Here is a 23,439-nt window from a genome sequence, read left to right as displayed (position 1 = left end):
AGAGAGACAGAGATAGAGCATGAGAGGGGGAGGGGCAGAGAGAGAGGGAGACACAGAATCCCAAGCAGGCTCCAGGCTCTGAGCTGTCAGCACAGAGCCCGGGGCTTGAACTCACAAACCATGAGATCATGACCTGAGCTGAAGTCAGATGCTTAACCGACTAGGCCACTCAGGCGTCCCTTCAGTCTCCATTTTCTGACTCAAAAATTATAAAGATGCTTTTTGACCTACCCTCCTAACCCACAACTCCCATGTAAGGTCTGAAATTTAAATAACTTCTTCTTCTTCATTACCACTATGCACTTGCACCTCAAATCCCAGTCTTCATTAATATAATCAGGAGTTTGGAACTGAGGTTACTGTTATTATTTTATATCTTGTAAATATATGCATATTGATTTTCAAATGTTATTTTTCACGTCTGCCTTGAGTTTAGCAACTATATTTGTGATAGTGTTTTCTATAGCACTATCTTTAACTGCCTCTGGTGCTCCCAGCGAATGCTTTTTTTGTTTGGCTTATTTGATATCTTAGTCAACTAAACAGACTATACCTTCGAATAATTTTTTCAAGAGGGAATGAATGCAAGTCAGATGAGAGGTAGCTACCATGTGCTCCCAAAGTGTAAGCCATGGGTCTTCTTACTTGTAGTGCCCCCCCTGCCCCCACTCCAACCCTAAAGTTGCATTTGTAATATTACATTAAAAAATTTTTTTTAATGTTTATTTATTTTGAGAGACAGGGTGTGAGCAGGGGAGGGACAGAGAGAGAGGGAGACACAGAATCTGAAACAGGCTCCGGGCTCTGAGCTGTCAGCACAGAGCCCAACATAGGCCTCAAATCAACAAACCATGTGATCATGACCTAAGCCAGTCAGAAGCTTAATGGTCTGAGCCATCCAGGCTAATATTTTTTTTAAGGAGGCTCCATGCCCAGCAAGGGGCTTGAACTCATGACCATGAGATTGAGAGTCACGTACTGTACCGACTGAGCCAGCCACGAGCCTCTACATGTTTTTAAAGAAGTTCCCTCAAATTGTTTTAGTTTTAGACTCCTCAAAGCCTGGATCTGCCTTTGATTTATTCATTAACCTCTGAATATTTGCATTTGTTACTTTCACATGGGAGAGATTTGTTGAGCTAAAGTTAAAGACCAAGGAGATTTTAATTTTTAAAAAATTTTTAATGTTTTATTTATTTCTGAGAGAGTGAGAGAGAGAGAGAGAGAGAAGCGTGAGCAGGGGAGAGTCAGAGAGAGAGGGAGATACAGAATGTGAAACAGGCTCCAGGCTCTGAGCTAGCTGTTAGCACAGAGCCCAACATGGGGCTCGAACCCACAAACTGTGAGATCATGACCTGAGTCAAAGTCGGACACTTAACTGACTGAGCCACTCAGGTGCCCCCAAAACCAATCAGATTTTTAAATCTTTCTAGGAAGTTCCCTATCTGGAATTCATGTGAGATCATTTTTATTCTTAGAGTTCATAAATTTTGCTAGACTATGTCACCCTGCACCCACCACCAATTCCTGCCCTGGGTATTTTCTTGCATTTGTCATTATTTCTGAGTAATGGCTAAAAGAGAGCTGTGTGATGGGATGAAGATGGAGGGCTTTATTCTTTGTTTGGGGTAGGGTAACCACAGAGTCGATGGCCAGTTTGCATCCACATTTTGGTCCCAGGTTTCAGACAGTTGGGGAGGGATGACATTTTTGGCCTATCTTTTTCCAAATATGGTAGGCTTATAATTTATGGCAAGATCAGCCTCACAATTGTTTGTTTGTTTGTTTGTTTTGAGAGAGAGAGAGTGGGAGAGGTGCAGAGAGAGAGGGAGAGAGAGAGAATCCCAAGTAGGCTCTGCGCTGTCAGCCCAGAGCCCAATGTGGGGCTCGATCTCAGGAACTGTGAGATCATGATCTAAGCCAAAACCAAGAGTCTGACGCCTAAATAACTGAGCCTTCCAAAAGTTCCCAGCCTATTTTATTAAGGAACAGTTTTATTGACATATTATTCATATATCATATGACTTCCTCTTTTGAAGTATACAGTTCAGTGGATTGTTGTATATTCACAGATATGTGCACAGCCCAACTCCTCAGAAAGAAAGCACATACCCCTTAGTTATCACCCTCCCTCTACCTATTCATCCCTGCCAGCCCTAAGCAACCACTCATCTGCTTTCTATTTCTATATGTTTGCCTGTTTTGCACATTTTATATAAATGGTATCATGTAATATACAGTCTTTTGTGACTGACTTCTTTCCTTTAGCATAATGTTTTTGAGAGTCATCCATGTTGTAGTTTATATCAGTACTTACTTGGTCACATCCCATTCCATTATATGAATATTACCACATTTTATGTATCCCGTCATTAGTTAATAGACATTTGGTTTATTTCCAACTTTTGGCTATTATGAATAATGCTGATGTAATCATTTGTGTAAGTTTTTGTGGGCATATGTTTTCATTCCTCTTGGATAGATACATAGGAGTGGGATTTCTGAGTCATACTCTAACTCTGTGTTTAACCACTTGAAGAGCCACCAGGCTGTTTTCTAAAGTAGCTGCACCATTTTGTATTTGCAACAGCAGCTTAAGAGGTTTCTTATCTTTTCATGTCGTCATCAACACTGGCTTCTCATTCATGGCCATTCTTGAGGGTGTGAAACAGTATCTCATTATGGTTTTGATCTGCATTTCCCTGATAACTAATGATGTTCAGCATCTTTGCATGTGGTTATTGGACATCTGTATGTGTCTTTGGAGAAATGTCTATTCACCTTGCCCTTTTTAAATTGGATTGTTTGTCTTTTTACTATTGAGTTGTAAGAGCTCTTTATATATTCTAGATATGGTCCCTTATTAAATATGCTACTTGCTAGGAGCCTGGGTAGCTCAGTCAGTTAAGCTTCCAACTTCAGCTGAGGTCATAATCTCACCGTTCGTGAATTCGAGCCCTGTGTTGGGCTCTGTGCTGACAGCTCAGAGCCTGGAGCCTACTTCAGATTCTTCATCTCCCTCTCTCTCTACCCCTCTCCCTTTCACACTTGTGTTTTTCTCTCTCAAAAATAAATAAACATTAAAAAATAGGGGCGCCTGGGTGGCTCAGGTGGTTAGGCGTCCGACTTCAGCTCAGGTCATGATCTCACAGTTTGTGGGTTCAAGCCCTGCATCGGGCTCTGTGCTGACAGCTGGCTCAGAGCCTGGAGCCTGTTTCAGATTCTGTATCTCCCTCTCTCTCTGACCCTCCCCTGCTCATGCTTCTCTCTCTCTCTCAGAAATACATAAAACATTTATATATATATATATATATATATATATATATATATATGTATATGCTACTTGCAAATATTTTCCTGTGTCAGCTTTTCACCTTCTTGATATAGTTCTTTGAAGTTTTAAGTCCTATTTATTTATTTTTATTTTGTTTTGGTGCTCTCGGTGTTGTATCCATGAACCATTACCTAATTCAAGGTTATGAAGATTTATGCCTATGCTTTCTTCTAAGAATTTTATCATTTTAGCTCTTACATTTAGGTCTTTGATCCATTTTGAATAAGCTTTCTTATATGGTGTGAGGTAAAGGTGTCTCTTTCTTCCTTCCTTCCTTCCTTTTTTTTTCTTCCTCCTTCCCTCCCTCTCTCTCTCTTTCTTTCTTTCCTTTCACTTTAGAGAGAGAGAGTACAAATGGGAGAGGGGACAGAGAGAGAGACAGAGTGTGTGAGTGGGAGAGAGGGGCGGCGGAGGGGAGAGAGAGAGAGAGAGAGAGAGAGTGCATCCCAAGCAAGATCCAAACCCAGCATGGAGCCTGCCATGAGACTCAGTCCCACAACCCTGGGACCATGACATGAGCCAAAATCAAGAGTCAGATGCTCAACCAACCGAGCCACCCAATGCTCAACTGACTGAGCGCCCAGGTGTCCCAAGACTCTCAATTTCTAATGTATTTCTTAGAGCCATTCTGTTAGTGACAGTTCTATTTTTGTTTATCTGGGAATGTCTTAACTTCCCCCTTTTGAATGATAGTTTTGCTGGATATAGAATTCTTTATTGACTATCTTTTTCTTTTAGTGCCTTAAATATAGCATCCCACTGCCTTCTTGCTTCCATGGTTTCTTAGAAGAAATCATCTCTTAATCTTATTGACAGTCACTTGTACATGATGAGTTATTTCTTTCTTGGTACTTTCAAGGCTTTTTTTTGGCTTTGATTTCAATAGTTTGATCATCATGTGTGTAGGTGTTCATTTTATTTAGTTTTGTTGAACTTCTTGGATGTGTATATTAATGTCTTTCATCAAATTTAGGCAGTTTGGGGCCATTTTTTTTCAGCTACTCTTTCCACACCCCCTTTTCCTTCGGAATTATGCATGTGTTGATGTACTTAATGATGTCCTAGGGGTCTCTGAGGCTCTGTTCATTTTTCTTCATTTTTTTTTTTCTGTTCCTCAGTCTGGATAATCTCCACTGAGCTCAACTGACCTTGGAATTCTCAAATTCATGAATTCTTTGTTATGCCTGCTGAAATCTCCTGTTGAACCATCAAGACATTTAAAATTTTCATTTAATTTACTTCTAAGTTTCAGAATTTCTATTTGGTCCTTTTTATACTTTTTATTTCTTTATTGATATTCTCTATTTGGTGAGACAGTAAGACATCATTCACATACTTTAGTTTTTCTTCTTTGATATATTCAAAGTAACTGACTTAAAGTTCTTGTCTGGTAAGTTCAATATCTAGGCTTCCTCAGGAACAGTTTCTATCGATTGCTTTTTTCCCCTGTGCATAGGCCATTTTCTTTTTCCTCTTCGTGTTTTATAATTTTTGTTGAATATCAGCATCCTTAAAATGTTCCAAAGGCTTCACTTTACAGATCAAATCCTAATCCCTCTTCAGCAGCGCCTATTAGGTCCTGCATGAGTTTGTTCTCACTGCCCCTCTGATCTCACTGCTAATTACTCTTGTTTCTGTCACTATACAGCCTCTCTGTCCTTTCCATTCTTTAAATACATTGGGCTGTTTCCTTCTGGTCACTCATGTCTCAGCTCATTGCTGCCTCCTCAGACAGGTTATGCCTTCCCCACTCCACCCTCCCTCTCTTTATCACATTTCCCTGGCTTATTTATAACATTTAGCACTATCTGAAAAGATCTTATTCTTTATTTCTTTATTGTATATGAACCCTCTCCCTCACAAGACTGTAAACCCCATAAGAGCAAATGCCTTGTCTGTTCTCTCTGCCACATCTTCAATGCTTCTTTGGCATATAGTTAGACATTCATTGTTGAATGAATTAAAAGCTAAGGTCACAGTTTCAGAGGCTCCAAGAATAGACACACTCCAGTTCTTGAAGAGGATTACAACTTTGTTTTTCTCCCCTAAAATTTCTCAAATCTGTATTCTAGCTATGCAAATGTAGTTAATAAACTTTCTCTTTAAAGATAGTTTGTAAAATTGTTTTATGAAACTAATTATCATCTATATTAATTATGCCCAGTATACATTCTTAGCCTCTTTTCCTTCTTGGCCTCATATCTTAAGAACTCTGTTTATTTTAGAATTCAACTTTGTATGTTATATAACCCTTCCTTCCCTTAACACTAGGAAAAAAATAATGACAGGAAATTCTGGAGAATTTTAGTCTCTAAAGTGAGAGACCGTAAGGTCTGAAAGGAAATTGAATTATTATAACCTGGAGAGGGTAAGATCTGTGGAAGTCTGGGCTGTAAATTAGGCTCTTTAGCATACAAATCTATTCTTCAAGCTATCACTTAATATGCTTAGTGCTGCATTATCCCCAGAGAGTAAATAAACCAAATCTGTATTTATTCTAAGAAAATTTTCCATCCTTCCCTTTCCACTCTTATGTTTAAGAACCATTTTTCCTCTTATGGACTCCTTACAGAGATGAAACTTGTGAAATTATTGTGGGTCCTTTATTAGCGTCCTAGTGGTGAGCACACTGAGGTGTGGTGTGATGGCTCATTCTGTGTAACTAACTCCACTCTCTCCAGGAACTGAGCCGTATCCATAAGTGTAAGAGATCCAACACCGGATGTCAAAAAGTCAACGTTTATTTAGGAAAGGAAATATGTCATTGCATGATTAACTCCTAGAAGCAATAGCTAAAACTTTTGAATCATCTGAGTTCATTTTAAAGTGCCACTTTTCTTCTTTACTTTGTAGTTGTGATTATTTACTTAACACTAGGTTTTCAGTAAGAAAACTACATGAGCACTTGTCAATATCAAGAGTTTCCTTTTGATGGTTAATCCATAAAATTAGCTTGGGAAATTCAGAAGTTAATGATTTCCTGCTCTGAGAGGAGCTTTTGAACCTTATCAAGGCTGTACTTGGGTGGATTCCTCTGAGGTGTATTATCCCAGAGGCAGGGAGTAGCCTGTATGCATGGAAGGATTCTGGAAGCCAGAACCATGTGGCAGTGAATGGCACAGGCAGGCTATAAGAAAAGGTTGATTTAAGGACTATGTAATATGCACAGCCCATCCACTGTAGATAAGTTGCAGGATATCTCACTGAGTTGGCACAGACCAGGCCGAGAGACACTGGCAAACATGCTCCGTTGGATCAGTCGGTTACAGCATGATACTAACAGGGTCCAAGGACATCCTTTCTGATGCCTCTCAGGTCAGTTTGCTTGGTTCAGGGGAAGAGAGTCTAGCCAAAGGCCATAAACCTTACCATTGGTTATTCAGGTAAATCCAAGCCATTTGAAATTCTGTTACACAGTTATGATCTTGGTTGTGTAGAAGATTATGGAAAACAGCCTGTAGAACTCACTTTCTAAATGCTATCCTCTTGGTTTGTCCATGTTCCAAGTTTATTTTTAGAGAGAAATGTTTCTTAATGTGAATGAATAGCTCCATATGGGAGAATTATACATATTGTACAAAACATATCTAGACATTTGTTAGCCTATTTATTTAACCAATATAGAGGATGTGTTTAGGACCAGGTTCTAAGAATACAAAGCCAGTGAGAAATAATTCCTGCTGTCAAAAAACCCACAATATGGGGCGCCTGTGTGGCTCAGTCGGTTGAGCATTCAACTCTTGATTTCAGCTCAGGTCATGATCCCAGGGTTGTGGGATCAAGTTCTGCGTGATGCTCCTCGCTGAGCATGGACCCTGCTTAAGTTCTCTCTCTCCCTCTGCCCCTCTCCCCAGCTCACTTGCTCTCTCTAAAATTAAAAAAAAAAAAAGAGTATAATTAATACCCAGTTTTGATTTGTTGGAATATACAAACTTTTGGGGAAGAAAACAATAATATGAAGTCACATGAAAGTCAGGTTTTGTCATACAGTTCTACAAGTAAGCCTTTCTTTTTTCCTTCTTATTAAAATTAAGATAAAGACAGAGAGGGAGGCAAACCATGAGAGAATCTTTTTTTTTTTTAAACCATGAGAGAATCTTAAATACAGAGAACAAAATGAGGGTTGCTTGAGGGAAGGCTGTGGGGTTATAATGCGTGATGGGCATTAAGGAGGGCACTTTTAGGAATGAGCACTGGGTGTCATATGTAAGAAATGAATCACTGGGTCCTACTCCTGAAGCCAAGACTACAATGTATGTTAACTAACTTGAATTTAAATTTAAAAAAATTTATTTCTTTTGATGTTGTAGAGTATATATTTTTAAAAATAATCAATATTTTAAAAAACTATTTCTGATAAACATAATATATACCCATATTAATATATAAAAATTAGTTACAGGTGCTTTAAAAAAGGAATCTAAATTGATTATTGATCTATATTTTATTTAAGAATATAGTTCTGGAATGGCTTAAATCAACAACACAAGAAACAATAGATGTTGGCAAGAAAGGGGAGCCCTCATGCACTGTTGGTGCAAATGCAAACTGGTGCAGCTGCTGTGGAAGACAGTATGGAGGTTCCTCAAAAAATTAAAAATAAAACTACCCTATGACCCAGCAACTACACTACTAGGTATTTATCCAAATGATACAAAAATGCTGATTCAGAGGGGCACGTGCACCCCAATGTTTATAGCAGTGCTATCAACAATAGCCAAATTATGGAAAAAGCCCAAATGTCAACCAATTGATGAATGGATAAAGAGGCTGTGGTATATATATACAATGGAATACTCCTTGGTGATCAGAAAGAATGAAATCTTGCCACTTGCAGCAATGTGGATGGAGCTAGAGTGCATTATGCTAAGTGAAATAAGTCAGTCAGAGAAAGACAAATATCATACAAATATCATATGATTCCACTCATGTGGAATTTAAGAAACAAAACAAATGAGGGGCGCTGGGCAGCTTTGTTGGCTAACTGTCCGACTTCAGCTCAGACCATAACCTCACGGTTTGTGGGTTTGAGCCCTGCGTGGGGCTTTGCACTGTGGGTGTAGAGCTTGCTTGGGATTCTCTCTCTCGCCCTCTCTCTCAGGCTTTCTCTCTCTCTCTCTCAAAATAAATTAATTAATTAAAACAAAACAAATGAGCAAAGGGAAAATAGAGAGAGAGATAGAGAGAAAGAGAGAGAGGCAAACTAAGAAATAGACTCTTGCCTATGGAGAATAAACTGATGGTTACCAGAGGGGAGGAGTCAGGGGGGAATGGGCTACATAGGTGGTAGGCATTAAGGAGTGAGCTTGTTGTGATGAGCACCGGTGTTGTATGCAAGTGTTGAATCACTATACTGTACACCTGAAACTAATATTACACTATATGTTAACTAACTGGAATTTAAATAAAAGCTTACAAAAAAGAATGTAGGTCTGGGGAGTAGTAATTTTTGTTAGGTTTTCTTCTTACATATTTATTGTGAGGAATTCAGAATGCACAAATCAAAAAGAAGAAAATAAAATTAACCATATCCTGGTCACTTGGATACAACCAGATACCATCCAGATACCACTCATCTTTCAGAATATGTTTTCTAGCCTTTTGTTATATATATAATGATAGTTAACATTTATTGTATATTAAAAGTTTTCATATTGCTAAGCTTAACACATGCAGTATCTCATTTAATAAATAAGTTCAGGTGCTGCATGTGTTTTTATTTCTTCTGATTTTTAAAAATTGAAGTGTAATTAACATACAATATTCTGTTTGTTTCAGGTGTACAACACACTGATTCAACAATTCTATGCATTACCCAGTGCTCACCGCACTGAGTGTGGTCACCGTACAACATTATTACAATATTATTGACTACAATTGTTATGCTGTGCTTTTAGTCTCTTTATTTTTTAAAGATAAAAAGATATCTTAATATCTTTATTTTTTTATGTCTTTATTTTATTTCTGAGAGACAGAGACAGAGAGCGAGCAGGAGAGGGGCAGAGAGAGAGGGAGACAAAGAATGTGAAGCAGGCTCCAGGCTCTGAACTGTCAGCACAGAGCCTGATGTGGGACTCGAACCCACTGACTGTGAGATCATGACCTGAGCCGAAGTCGGACACTTAACTGACTGAGCCATCCAGGTGCGCCTTAATATCTTTATTTTATAACTGGAAGTTTGTACCTCTTATTCCCCATGAACTATTTTGCCCATCCCCCACAGCATCTCCCCTCTGGCAACCACCAGTTTCTCTCTGTATTTAAGAGCGTGTTTGTTTTGTTCTTTGGATTACACATATAGGTGAAATCATATGGTATTTGTGTTTTCCTGTCTGATATTTCACTTAGCATAATACTCTCTAGCTTCATCCATGTTATCACAAATTGGAAGATAACATTTTGTTTTCTGCTGAGTAACATTCCTGTGTGTGTGTGTGTGTGTGTGTGTGTGTGTGTGTGTGTATCATTTTCTTAATTCATCTATTGATGGACACTTGGGTTGCTTCCATATTCCTGCTGCAATAAACATTGGGGTTCATGTATCTTTTCAAATTAATGTTTTTGTATTCTTTGGGTAAATATCCAGTAGTGGAATTGCTGGATCATATGGTATTTCTATTGTAAATTTTTAGAGAAATCTCCATACTGTGTTCCACAGTCACTGTACCAACTTACATTCCCACCAACAGTGCACAAGCGTTTCCTTTTCTCCACATCCTCAGTAACACTTGATATATTTGTCTTTTTTGATACTAGCCATTTGGACTTGTGTCAGGTGATATTTCATTGTGGTTTTGATTTGCATTTCCCTGATGATGAATGATGTTGAGCATCTCTTCATGAGTCTTATGGCTGTATGGATGTCTGTTTTAGAAAAATGTCAGTTCAAGTCCTGTGCCCATTTTTTAAAATTGCATTGTTTATTTGTTTAGTGTTGAGTTGTATATGTTCTTTATATATTTTGGATATTAACTCTTTATCAGATATATCATTTGCAGATATATTCTCCCATTCATTATGTTGCCTTTTTGTTTTGGTGGTTATTTCCTTCACTGTGCCTTTTATATTGGTATAGTTCCAATAGTCTGTCATAGCCTTTATTTTCCTTGTCTGAGGAGATATAACTTTTTAAAATGTTTATTTATTTTTGAGAGTGAGAGAGAGCATGAGCAGGGGAGGGACAGAGAGAGAGAGACGGAGACATGGAATCCAAAGAAAGCTCCAGGCTCCAAGCTGTCAGCACAGAGCCCAACACTGGGCTCAGACTCACAAACCCTGAGATCATGACCTGAGCCAAAGTCAGATGTTTAACCGACTGAGCTGCCCAGGTGCCCCAAGGAGATATAAATATGTTGCTAAGGGCAATGTCCAAGTGATTACTGTCTATGCTTTCTTTAAGGAGTTTTATGGTTGAAGATCTCACACTTAGGTCTTTAATCCATTTTCAGTTTATTTTTGTGTATGATGTATTAAAGTTGTCCAGTTTCATTCTTTTGCATGTAGCTGTCTAATTTTCCAAACATCATTTATTGAAAAGACTGTCATTTCCCTATTGTATAATTTTCATTTCCTTTGTTGTAGATTACTCGACCATGTAGATGTGGGTTTATTTCTGGTATCTCTACTTGATTCCATTGATCTATATGTCTTCTTTTGTGCCAATATCATATTATTTTGATTAATATAGCTTTGTAGTATATCATACAATCTGGAATTGTGATACCTCCAGCTTTGTTCTTTATTCTGAAGATTGCTTTAGTTGTTTTGAGGTTCCATACAAATTTTAGGATTATTTGTTCTAGTTCTGTGAAAAAATACTACTGGCATTTTGATAAGGATTGCAATAAACCTATAGATTGCTTTGGATAGTATGGACATTTGAACAATATTAATTCTCCCAGTCTATGAGCATGGTATACCTTTCCATTTGTTTGTGTCATCTTCCTCAGCATGTATTTTGTGGCAGTTTTTAATTTAATATATTGTGTGTTACTTTCCCTTTCATTAAATATTCTACTGAGGCATCATTTTAAGTGGCTGCATGGTGTTTTAACCACAAATGTATTTAATCAAATTTAATTTTTTTGTTATTATAAGAGCTCATGATGAGCATGTGTTGTTTATAATAATGAATGAAACAAAACCCAACAAGCAAGAAAATATTTTGTAACCTCCAAGTTTATTTCCTTAGAATCTTTCAGAATATTTCCTTAATTCTTAGAAATAGTTCTGAAAACAAGGGCTTGAACAATTTTAAGACTTTTAATGGAAATGCCAAGAGAATATTCTCTTTGCATTCAGTGTCTATATTTCCATAACATAATGGACATAATGATGATCTGATACTTTTCCATTATGTAAACAACCCATTCGTTTAGCACACAGAGTGAGCGGTGTTACTCTTCTTGAGTTGACCCCCTAGCAGCTGCAGCTTTGGAGTTGCCAGGAATTCACCCAACCGGCAAAACCTTGGGACACTTTATTGGGCTCATGGTACCTACTGGGCACTGGGGGAGGTGATGCATGTCTTTCAACTCAAAGAAATCAATTCAAATAAATGTGTGTAAGTATAAATGTCAAATGAAGGTTTTTATAGGTAAAAACTGACCCTACAAATTTTTTTTTTTTTTTTTTTTTTTTTTACTCTGTAGCCCCCTTCTATCGCTGTAACATTCAGGTTCTAAGACAAATGACTGAGGAATGATCAAGAAAGATTAGTAGCAAGAACAAGTCTAGTTCAGCAATGTAGGGATACTTGAACTTGGAGATCACATCTGAAGATCTTACACTCTTCTGGGCTTGGGCATCTTGAGACATACAGCTGTCACCATCAGCCCAGGAAAAGTTTCCAGAAAGTTCTGGATGCTCTCAGTATTAGCACTGAAGAGATTGCTCAAATCTTCTATATGTCCTTGTAACTGTCCTGCAACTATTGATAAAATGAATACAAAGATCATATGTAATGTGCATGTCAAATAATGAGGACATTAAGGAGTCACCTCTAATATACTACTGACACAAAAGGAGATTCTGCTTGTTTTTTAAGACCTAAGAATAGGCCAGTTTTGGCTAAATATTGGAGAACTGTAAAGATTCCTCTAGGGAGACAAAATAACAACAACAACAACAACAATAACAATAGTAATAATAATAATAATAAGAATAAGAATAGGGACCAAGGCAAATTTGACCTCAAACCTCTCCCCGACTCATAATATTTCCTGTTCCTTCACTGGTTTAGATTTTATTCTAAGACTTTCTTTCTGGAATCATTTTGTCCTATATCTGTTACTTCTTTTTTTCCATAGAGAAAATGGTGAATGTAATTGGAAACTTAAAAAAATATTTTCTTACAAAAATACCAAGTGCATATATTAAAAACAAAACAAAACCCTAACATTATTTGAGTCTCCTCAACTCCAGCCATACCTGAGAAAGACTTATGTATGGATTCTACAGAAAAGGAATTAACTGGTAATTGACTGAGTTCTTTCTTCTGTGCAGAATCCAACTGTAAAACATAGTTAAATATCACCTGCACATTGGTGGGCTTATTGGTACTTTGAAATATTTAATCATATTTCCTCTGTTAGCTTAGAAGGTGGGGAAGTAGTTGTATATTTACCTTGGTCAGCTGTTGGTGCTAGTTGGGAGTTCTATTGTGTCCCTCATTTTATCACTTACAAGTCATTTATAATGGGCTTTCTGAGTTCATACTCTAGCTACACATTTCAGAGAAGCACTTATAGTGACTCTGGAATAGCTTTTAAGGTAATAGCATTTTTTAAGACTAAAAAAGCTTCTTGTACCATCCATGGTACCTTCTATAAATGCTCTTTGATAAGTATGTGGTTTTAAAAAATGAACTTTTTGCCTTGAGGTGGAAATAAAATCATGGACTTAGTTTAAAGTAGGACACTCTTCTGGTTTCTGTAGATTTAGCTAGGCCCAAGGGAATATAATTCCTGGAATCATATTTTAAGTCTCAATATTATACATTGAGTTATAAATATTGATGTTGCTTTTTAAATAGGTTTTCCATTAAAAGCATGACTTTTAAAAGTGTGCCTACTCCCCCACTATGATTTTTATTGCTCAAATGTATCACATGCTGGAATACATCTTTAAATCTACAAGGAAAGCTAATGATGATAAAATAATCATAAATTTACTTTCACAAAAGATCTCTATTCCATAAAGTGAGGTATGACTTGGCGGTGGTGAAAGCTATCAACTTGTAACGTAAATTAAGTGATTAGTATTTAGTATTTAGCAGTATCTTTGACTGTATTTAGTACTTTAAAATTTATTATTACTGTTGTTTATGGCATATATTATATATGTGTGTGTTTGTATAATACTTCTTAAAATTGGAAATAATACTTTTTAAAGGAAACGTGATTCTTATATATTCAACAAGAATATTTGTAAGTCACGTATCTAACACTTATCATGTGCCAGGTCCTTACAAATAATTTTTGGTTAGGGATGATAGTAACTGTGAAAAGTCTTCTCCGTGCCCTTTTCAAGGGCAATTAAGCATTCAACTTTCAAATGGCACTTAGAGCTGCTTGAGTTATTTAAGGGTGCTTCTATTTTTAAAGTCGTCTTTACGAACAGTCTTCGAAATATGTGGAAATGCTTAATATAGGATTTCCAAATTGTTAACGATGTCCTCTTATTAGTCTGGCTGCCTGCGCATGCGCACGTGTGTGCCCACGCACGTGTTGTCTTTCCTTCAGCTCCTTTGTGTTCCCGCAAATTGCCGTCGAGTGGCTGGATTATGAGAAATTACATGCCTTTGTCACCTCCTTGTGACAGTTCTCCCTTCTATAAGAATTTTCTTTAGAGGTTCCCTCTTTAAAAGATCCTGGTGTTTGACTCTTAAAACTAGGACTTCCAAGAAATATTTGGGTAATTGGAGGAAGATAGACCCTAAAATGGAGTCGGGGTAACTAGCTTCCTGGAATCCGGCTCTCCCTGAGTACACACACATTTTGTTTGCCACACATTCACATAAGAGCTGTTTGTTTTCCCATGTGATATGGCACAGCCTTGAGAGATGGGTGGATGTCCCACCTGCTGTTCTTCACAAGGGAAAGGAAAAGCAGTACACTAGAAGCAGCTTTTCCACCATCAAGCAAAAGTCCTTTTCTCCGTTCAAATGGAAGAAATACCATCTTTGTCATTAATTCACAGATCTTTACTGAGGGTGCCAGAATGGGGTTAGGCCTTGGGGAAACAAAATTGAAGAAAAGCAACCTCTGACATCACTTGAGTTTCTAGTCTAGGGAAGGAGATACACAATCCACAGATAGCCGTCGGGGGACACTCCCCAGGAAGGGTGAAGAGGTGGAATTAGAGAACAGAGAAGTGTCTACTTGACTAGTGGGTCAGAAAATCAGGGAGTGTTTCTGAAGGGAGCCAACACCTGAGTTTCACCCAACGAGTTGGCCTTACAGAAGGGGCACTTGTAGGCCAAGCACACAGCCTGGGCAAAGAACTGGACAGGAAATAGAGAACGTGTCCACTCTCAGTGGCTGAGAGGCTTCGATGTCTTGGAGGGGGGAGGCTAGGAATGGTAAGAAATGAATGAGGCAGAGGCAGGGATTTGGATTTTATCCTGGTATAGTAGGAAGCCTTTATCAGTTTCCACCAAGGCTGTGATGCAATACAATTTGTATTGGAATTTAAAGGATTGGCAGTGGGCAAGACTCAATGGTGAGACTTTGGTTAGAGGTGGCATGCAACCAGCGATAGAAGGCCACAGAGGTGGAAAGGCCCAACTGAGGTAATGAGCCAGGGGGCTCAAGAACACTGAGAGCTAGTGAGGAGGTCAGATGGGTGAGCCTGGAGCTGACTGGGCAAGACTGGTTCACTGTGCTCTCAGCTTGTGCAAAAACAGTGGTCCCCTCTGACCCCAGGGGATCTGCTCTAAGACCACAGTGAGTGCCTGAAACTGCAGATAATACCAAACCCTATATATACTATGTTTTTTTTCCTGTACATACATACCAGTGATCAAGTTTAATGTATCAATGAGGTAAGAGATTAACAATGATCATAATAGAATGGTTACACTATACTGTAATGAAAGTTATGTGAATGTGGTCTCTCTCTCTCCCTCAAAGTATCTTCCTGTGCCATACTCACCCTTCTTGTGATGATGTGAGTTGATAAAATGCCTTCATGAGGAGAGGAAGCGACGAAAATGTCGACTTTGTGATGTAGTATCAGGCTACTACTGACCGCCGACATATTGGAATGACCTGAGGATTATCTGCCTCAGGACAGAAGAAGAAAACATGGATGGGGGGGACACTGCTCTACTAGTGGCTCTCTCCCTGACCCCCCATCAGAGAGCCCTCTCTCCCTCTCTCAGCACCACAGCTCAGGCCTCACCACTTTCCTTCCCTCTTGTCCTTTCTTTTTCTTCTCTTTCTCATCTCCCAGAGTACAGCCAAGTTATTCTCTCAGAGTGGCTTCCAATCTAGAAACTTCAGGTTCCTGCTTACCTTCTTCCCCTTACTCAACCCCCTCTCACTCCCAGTCACCAAACCATATTGATGCTACTGAGCATTTTCCAATCTGGCTCCATGCAAGCCCCTGCTGCTGCTCTGAGTCAGGCTTTCCTTCACTTCTTCATTCCTCCCTTCTTCCCGCCATCTACCATTGAAATCCATGTCAGCATGGATTAGCATGATGAATGATTAGAAGTGCGAGAAAATGAAGCTCATTCCACCTAGCCAATTTCAATTTTGCAGAGATTTAAGCAAAGAACTAATGACATTTGGGGAGGTTCTTTTGTTTGGTTGATTTTGGTTTTTTTGGTAACAATTTTTTAAATGTTTATTTATTTTTGAGAGAGAGCATGTGAGTGAGGGAGGGGTGAAAAGAGAGAGGGACAGAGGATCTAAAGTGGGCTCTGCATTGACAGCAAAGAGCCTGATGCGAGGCTCAAACTCACAACCATGAGATCATGACCTGAGCCCAAGTTGGACACTCAACCGACTGAGCCACCCAGGCATCCCTTTTTTAAACAACAATTTAATCTGCTTTTTCAGTTCTACAAAAGTCTGATTGAGTAAAAGAATAAGGATGAGTTTTTTTCTAAAACACAATGAATTATGTAAATAGTAGATCTTTTTCTAAAATTACTAATGAAGAAACTACCTGTCCCTTCCTGTCCTTTTCACCAAGAAAAGCTAACATATTTCAATGAAGAACAAAAGACTTTAAAAAATTCACCCCTATTGTATAGGAAAGTGATGGAACATTCTGGAAAAAAAGGAAGGGGGATTGCAATGGATTCCTCTTGATTGTGGCAAATAACAAATTCAAATATTCTATACCATTTTATTTATTCTAAAATATAATGATTAAAGTGAGAAATAATTCCCTAAGCACAATGTGGCTGACAGTACTCTTCCATTGTTTTTGTGTAGATAGGATAAGTTCCTTAGGCATTCTTGACAAATAGTGTCCTGTTCAGAGCAGCCTCCAACACCAGATCTTGTTAATAAGCACTAATCTCTTTTTAATAGACTGCATTTGATGCCAGATTAGTAAAATAAACTCTCATCTCTCACGATGACCCTTTGTTCCTGAGAACTTTCTCTACTTGCCTTGAGGACACTATGTTTGGAGATTTTTATGCTTCAGAATATATCTATAAGATTTCTTCCTTGAATGGAAAAGGCTTTGTATGTTGCAGAGACAGATGTGTTTCTGGGCTGGGAAGGCACAGACTAAGCCATAGAAGCCAATTATAGGAGAAGAAGACTGCCTATTCCTACTTCTTAGAATTCAGTGTAAAGACAAACAGAAAAAAAGGAAGACATGGCACAAATATGATTATGAAAATGATGATATGAGAAGACCAAAACTGGTGAATTGCACCCATTTGTAAGAATATAGCCATAATTTTAAAAGAAGTGAAATGTCCAGTTAAGGAGCTGCTATAGGTATAGGATGCGACATGATTGAAATCTGGCAAATTTCCATCAGTGATGTGCTTGAGAACTTCCAGGACTGTGTGAAGCTCCCAGGGTAACCTGTTCCCAAATGTGGGGGATGGGAATGGGGTTCCTAGCAATCTGGGAGATGGCCTACCTTGATCCAAGGAGACACCTCTTTTAGATGAAAGCATGTCTCTGCACAATGACCCCTGCCTGGCCCTACACGTGGTATTAGGAGTTCACGGGACAGTGGACAGTGTGCTGTGATGGCAGGAAACAAAAAGAACATGAAGAGTGAGAACGTTCAGGTTCTAGTACCATCGTTTCCACTCGTTGGCTCTCTATCACATTCAGCCAATATCTAAATGTCTTTCACTCTGACTTTTTTTATCTCTCCACATGGGGACAAATATTCCTTATGTATCACTGAAGATTTGACAAGAAAGGGTCAATGGAAAAGATGGAAATGAGGCCACCGTGCAAGGGGACTTCATAAAGATGAGGTCCTGGTGTGCTTTGATGTATGCCGAGGAGCTTCCAGAAGGCCATGGAGTCTGTGAAGGGAAAACTGAGATGGGAAGGTGAGTCACTTCCGGCTTTGGCTTTATCTCTATTATTGGCGTTTTAAGTAGTGAACATGTATTAATAGATTACTTGTAAAATTTAAAAATCTGAAAGAGTACAGAAATAGGACTATGGCATTTTGTAAAAGAAATATATTATCAATTTTAGAAATTTAATGTAAAAAATGTTATTAATTTGTTCTTCCCTTGTAAGATAGGTACGTGGTCCTCCATCATTCTGAAATCCAAGAAACTTTAAAAACAGAGTTTTAACTGAAGTTTTCAGCAAACTTATTAGATGGTAAAACATAACCTTAATGAAGGTTAGTCCTTATTCTTTTCTTTGTTTTCATTTATTTATTGAGAGAGTGTGTGTGCACACAAATGTGCATGTGTGTGTGTGGGCGGGGGGAAGGCCAATGAGAGGGGGAGAGAGAATCCCAAACAGGATCCTTGCTGTCAGTGCATAGCCTTGATGTGTGGCTCGATCTCACAAACCATGAGATCATGATCTGAGCCAAAATCAAGAGTCAGAAGCTTATCCGACTGAGCCAACCAGGTGTCCCTTTGTCTTATATATTTTTTTAAATGCACACACTGAGAGAACATCTACATCATACATAATACATGAGCCATTTTAACTTGTGAAAATGCAAAAAATTCTGGCATATTTTGACCCTGAAGTTTTCATATAAGGAATGGTGTACCTGAACGTGTATATTAAATTCATGAATAAAGCAAATACTCTAGTGGCTCTTTCTGGAGATTTAGTCAGGATAAATCCAAGTGCCTCAGATCTGGTAGCCTTTCTGAGGGCATAATTCAGTACAACAAACATTTACTGAGTTGGTACTTTGAGGGGAATATCAAGATTAACAGGAGATGATTGTCATCTGCATTATAGTGGGGAATGCAATTCCACTTAAATTTAACATAAATTGCATTGGAATCAATGCTGTAAGAGGACTTTGATCAAAAGATGAAGATGGGTGAGAGCCCAGAACTCCTGACAGTGGTGGAAGGGTCTAGACTGGGGGACAGTCAGAGAGAAGACCATTCAACACTTCGATAACTTAATTCCTTTTTTCTTTTCTGAGTAACAATTTGTATTGTTGACTTTCTTTCTGCAAGATCTCAGAGGCCCTGTGGAATCAATATTCCCAAAATGTTTCCCAGGGTTATGAGCCCCAATGAAAGTGTCAACACCCAGTCATTCAAAATTGTGACCAGCAGGAGTCAAGAGTCTTCCCAACCAGAGGTGTCACTGTTGCACAGGGACCCTCTCACCCAGGTTCAGGAATTACAGTTGTCCCTGAAGAGGTTAACTGCTAAAGCATTACGTTGATATCAAAACACATTGGTTGTAAAGCCACTGAAACAATAGTAGATGGTGAAGAAAGAAACTGATGATTAAAACATGATTAAAACCAGTTTTTCCGCTAAATCTTAAACATGCCAGACCAAGCCCTGAGAGTGAGCAAATGAGACACTTACGGATTCCCCCCCACTCCCCAGGCCTCATTTGTGTCAAGGGTGTCTTATGACTTCAATGCTATTTGTGCCTTTGAAATTGCTTCCTTTTCTTTATTAGCATTTTTTAAAAGTTTCTTTATTTATTTTGAGAGAGACAAAGAGAGCACGAGCTTGGGGGTGGGGAGGAGCAGAGGGATGGAGAATCCCAAGTAGGTGCCTCAGGCTCAGTGCAGATCCTTTTTTTTTCTTTTAGTATTTATTTATTTTTGAGACAGAGAGAGACAGAGTATGAGCAGGGGAGGGGCAGAGAGATAGAGGGAGACACAGAATCTGAAGCAGGCTCCAGGCCCTTAGCTGTCAGCACAGAGCCTGAGATGGGGCTCGAACTCACGAGCCATGAGATCATGACCTGAGCTGAAGTAGGACGCTTAACCAACTGAGCCACCCAGGCGCCCCTGTGCAGATCCTGATGTGGGGGTTCAAACTAACAAAACTCATGACCTGAGCTGAAATCAAGAGTTGGCCACTGAACCGGCTGAGCCACCTAGGTGCCCCTCTTTTTTTCCATTTTTATGATTACCAGCCTATATAGTTCCATAACATGGATATACCCTATCCAGAAGTACAGTGCCGGGAATTCCAAAGGTAGATGCAGCCCCGGGTGATGTAAAGATGTGTGTGTCCTTTATTGGAAGAGAATTTAAGCATAGGTGTCTATGTGTCCACATTCCACCAAACACAGGAGAGCAGCTGTGGAATCAAAAGGCGGGAAGCCCTCTCTTCGGGACCTGTGACAACTTCTGTGTACATGTGGCAGATACCAACTCTGGCAGCCTAACTGGAAAGTCCCAGACTGTTGGGAGCCATTCTGGACTCACTAGTTGAGAAAACTCCTTGTGAGGTTAAGGCAAGTTTGCATGATGTCTTGCTTTCAGATGAGGACTGATATCTACCCCCACTCAATTGTTTCTGCTTGAGCACCGACCCCCAAAGCACCTTGTTGATTGGCCTCTGGGAGTGACTTAATTCTGGCCCTGGTATGATAATCGTACCTTGTGAAGAAAATTGTTGTAGCTTGGGAAAATGCTGATGCTTAGTAATCTGGAAATAGTGATCAGGAGTAAGTAATCGATGACACAGAAAGGTCAGCTATTGCCTTTGGGTTTACATTAATAAAATAATAACTTCGGTACAGACTGATGTACTATTCCTGGGTATGGATGACATTATAGGAACTATAAGCCCTGTGGCTAATGTTTAGATGTTTTCTTTTGTGGTTATGGAAGCAAACATTGCGTTTCCTGAAAAACCTGTTTTGCTTAATACTTCCCATTAGCAATAAACAGGCTATTGACCCCTGCTCACAGAGAACTAACTTTTCCCTTTACTACGCTAAAAACATTATCCTGTTTGTATTTGAATGCTATAGATACCTTCCTTCCTCATATGATGAGCATGAGTACCCTTATCTAAATCATAATAATAAGGTTATGCATATCAATGTTCTGGAAAGTTTTTACTGATCAAAGAATTTATCATCAGAATGCCATTTCTGGGCTGTTCCCCAAACACGTAATCATAAAATAAAGTTGAGTCTCAGACAGAGCAGAGATGCCTGCCTGGTGACCAGAAAGAATCTCATGGCTCTCTCATTCCTCTCTCGCCGACACCATCCATCCTTCAGGGACCCCTGTACTGGCTGGAGTGCGACTCCGGCACCAGACCAGCATTATGGCCGAGAAAACAGCACGAGGACTAACAGCAAGACAGCACCCACACCCGCCGGAACCTCAGCCTCCTGGAGCCCTATGTCATGAGAGCTCTATGGAAAAGGACTCTAAACTCTCATAATCCCATGCAGAGGGTGCTGTTCGTCGTGGCTCTGGGGACACTAATGGCTGTTGTCATGGTCATCATTTTACTGTGGTGGCAGTTGCCAAACCAAATCAGAAAATGGAGAAGAGAATGTGCAAACCTTTGAAACACACAAAACGTGTTGACTTAGTTGGAGTTGTATTCCTTCTAGCCGTATGCCTTCTTCTGAGCTGTCAAACTGGTAAGATTTGTGGGTGGCAAGATGATGTCATCTGTATTCAACAGCTTGTAGTAATTTCCACTCCTGGCCCCACTCAAAGGTTGAGATTATTGCGGTAAGTGGGATCTGAGCTTACAGATGAAAACCCCACTTTTCTTTTCCATTGAGATCACAGTACTGTCCCCTTTAGCAGGATGACAATTGTGCTGTCACCCGCATTACATCATACTATCTCCCTCAAAATGGCCTCATCTAAGTGTGTGAGCACAGCTGTGAAAACAAAACATATTTTACCGTGAGCTTTGTAAATCCTCAAGGCACATATTAACGAGTTTGCCTTTTTAAAGTAGTATAAAGAAATGTAATGTAAGAGGTGTGGCCGCTGTGAGTGAGTCAAGAGCAGGATTCTGGAGGTCAGAAGGCTGTGAGAGATCAGGGCTGGGTGCAGCGGCTGGGCCTGGCCGCTGGGCCCCTCTTGTGGTCCTACCTGGTGTGTGGAGGTGGGGTTCCACTGCTCCTGAGCAGCCCAGGAAGAAACTGCCTTTCTACCATGCCAAGTCATGCATGGACCACAGGATTGGGGGGCCACTTATTTAACCAAGTTATCACCAGGTAATGATATCAAAGGGTGATCAAGTGACTGTATCATCTTCTGGACACATCACTGACCACGCCGCTCTTGAGATCGGAAAGACTGAGCACCTCCTCCAACTACGGGTCCCAAATCTGGAGAAGCATCAGCAAACAAATAGAACAAATGTAGCAGGATCAGATAGTGTCATCTGGCAGGGCAAAGCAAAAGAAGGCTCCCGATGTTGGGAATAAGCTTCAGCTGACAAGATGTCATGTTGATAGACAGGAGAGGATTAGACATGACTAAACGTGGATCCAAAGACCAACCAAAGGAAGGTTTGCTTCCTTGATTCCACAAATGGCAAAAACCATCGAACTCACAGAAATGCGTACTTTGTGTTACCTCAATGACATCACCCATGCTCTCTGTGCTAAGCGCCCCTTCCAAGAACCTGGGGACACACCTGTCCAGTCACAGATGGGGTGGGTTGTGGGGTGTGTGAAGCTGCGTGGTGTCATGCTTCCCGGAGGGCTAGCTCAGTGGCTGGAGCTCTCCTAGAAACTTTGCTCAGTCTCTTGCTCCTTGGCTTGTCATTTGCTGTGTTAAAATGCACAGATAGAAAAATAAGAAAAGGAAGACCACCATAATGTCAGACGAGGGGCCCCTTCTTCAAAGAGTGGAAACTGTCTGATCAGCTGTCACCTGTTGCCAGGATGCATCTCTCCTTCTAAAACGGAAGGATGTGTGGTGGCTCATTCTCATCAAGGGATGGGAAGACTTGCATGGTGTTTCTCTTTGCTGGGGCTGTGTAACAAAGCACCACAGACTGTGTGCCTTAAACAACATTATCTTCTGACAGTTCTGGAATCTGGAAATCCAAGATCAAGGTGTCGGTAGGATTGGTTTCTTCTGAGGCTTCTCTCCTTGGCTTGTAGATGGCTGTGTTCTCCCTGGGGCCTCACGTGGTCTTTCCTCTGGGCGTGTTTGTGTCCTAACCTCCTCCTCTTCTAAAGACATCTGTCCTATTAGATTAGAGTCCACCCCATATGACCTCATTGAACTAATTACCTCAGTAAAGCTCTCATTAACTTAAGTACAGTCACGTTTTGAGATACTGGGGATTAGGACTTGAACATATGAATCTGGGGAACACACAATTCAGCCCATACACAACAAAGACCTTGCACCCTCAGAATCTATGTCTTCCACCAGCTAAACTCAGGCATACTCACCGGGCTGATTAGTCAGGATTGCAGTGGTAAAACCAGGGAGGACCCCTCAAGAACTTCAAAGACCAGACCATTAGGACTCGGCTCTGTCATCAGTCCCTTCTTGCATTTAAAAACAGCTCTTAATGTGTTCTACAAGGGACAAAGTTTAAAGCCGCTGTGGAAACTTATTTTTTTCCTAGGGAAAGAGTGGATTTCTTCCTTTACTTCTTCCAAAAGAAGTTTCCAGGGTGTAGGGCATTTCTTAAAATCCATATGAGGTCCTCATTATTG

General features: G+C 39.8%; 1 long non-coding RNA gene across 2 annotated transcripts in view; it reads left to right on the top strand.

The window, feature by feature from the left end:
* Nucleotides 1-23,439, top strand: part of LOC120246802 — a 59,747-nt gene that overhangs the window by 35,962 nt on the left and 346 nt on the right. The window contains exon 2 of one of the 2 annotated variants that reach the window (XR_005532150.1): nt 17,725-17,873. This is a non-coding gene — a long non-coding RNA (uncharacterized LOC120246802). Of the gene's footprint in view, nt 1-17,724; nt 17,874-21,895; nt 22,831-23,439 lie in introns of those variants that run through there. The other variant, XR_005532151.1, reaches the window with a different exon arrangement.

This window comes from Hyaena hyaena, unplaced genomic scaffold (assembly GCF_003009895.1).
Source record: "Hyaena hyaena isolate Hyena2069 unplaced genomic scaffold, ASM300989v1 scaffold_481, whole genome shotgun sequence".
NCBI lineage: Eukaryota > Metazoa > Chordata > Mammalia > Carnivora > Hyaenidae > Hyaena > Hyaena hyaena.
The sequence above is the reverse complement of the archived record's forward strand: the minus strand, read 5'-3'. Positions and strand labels throughout refer to the sequence as shown.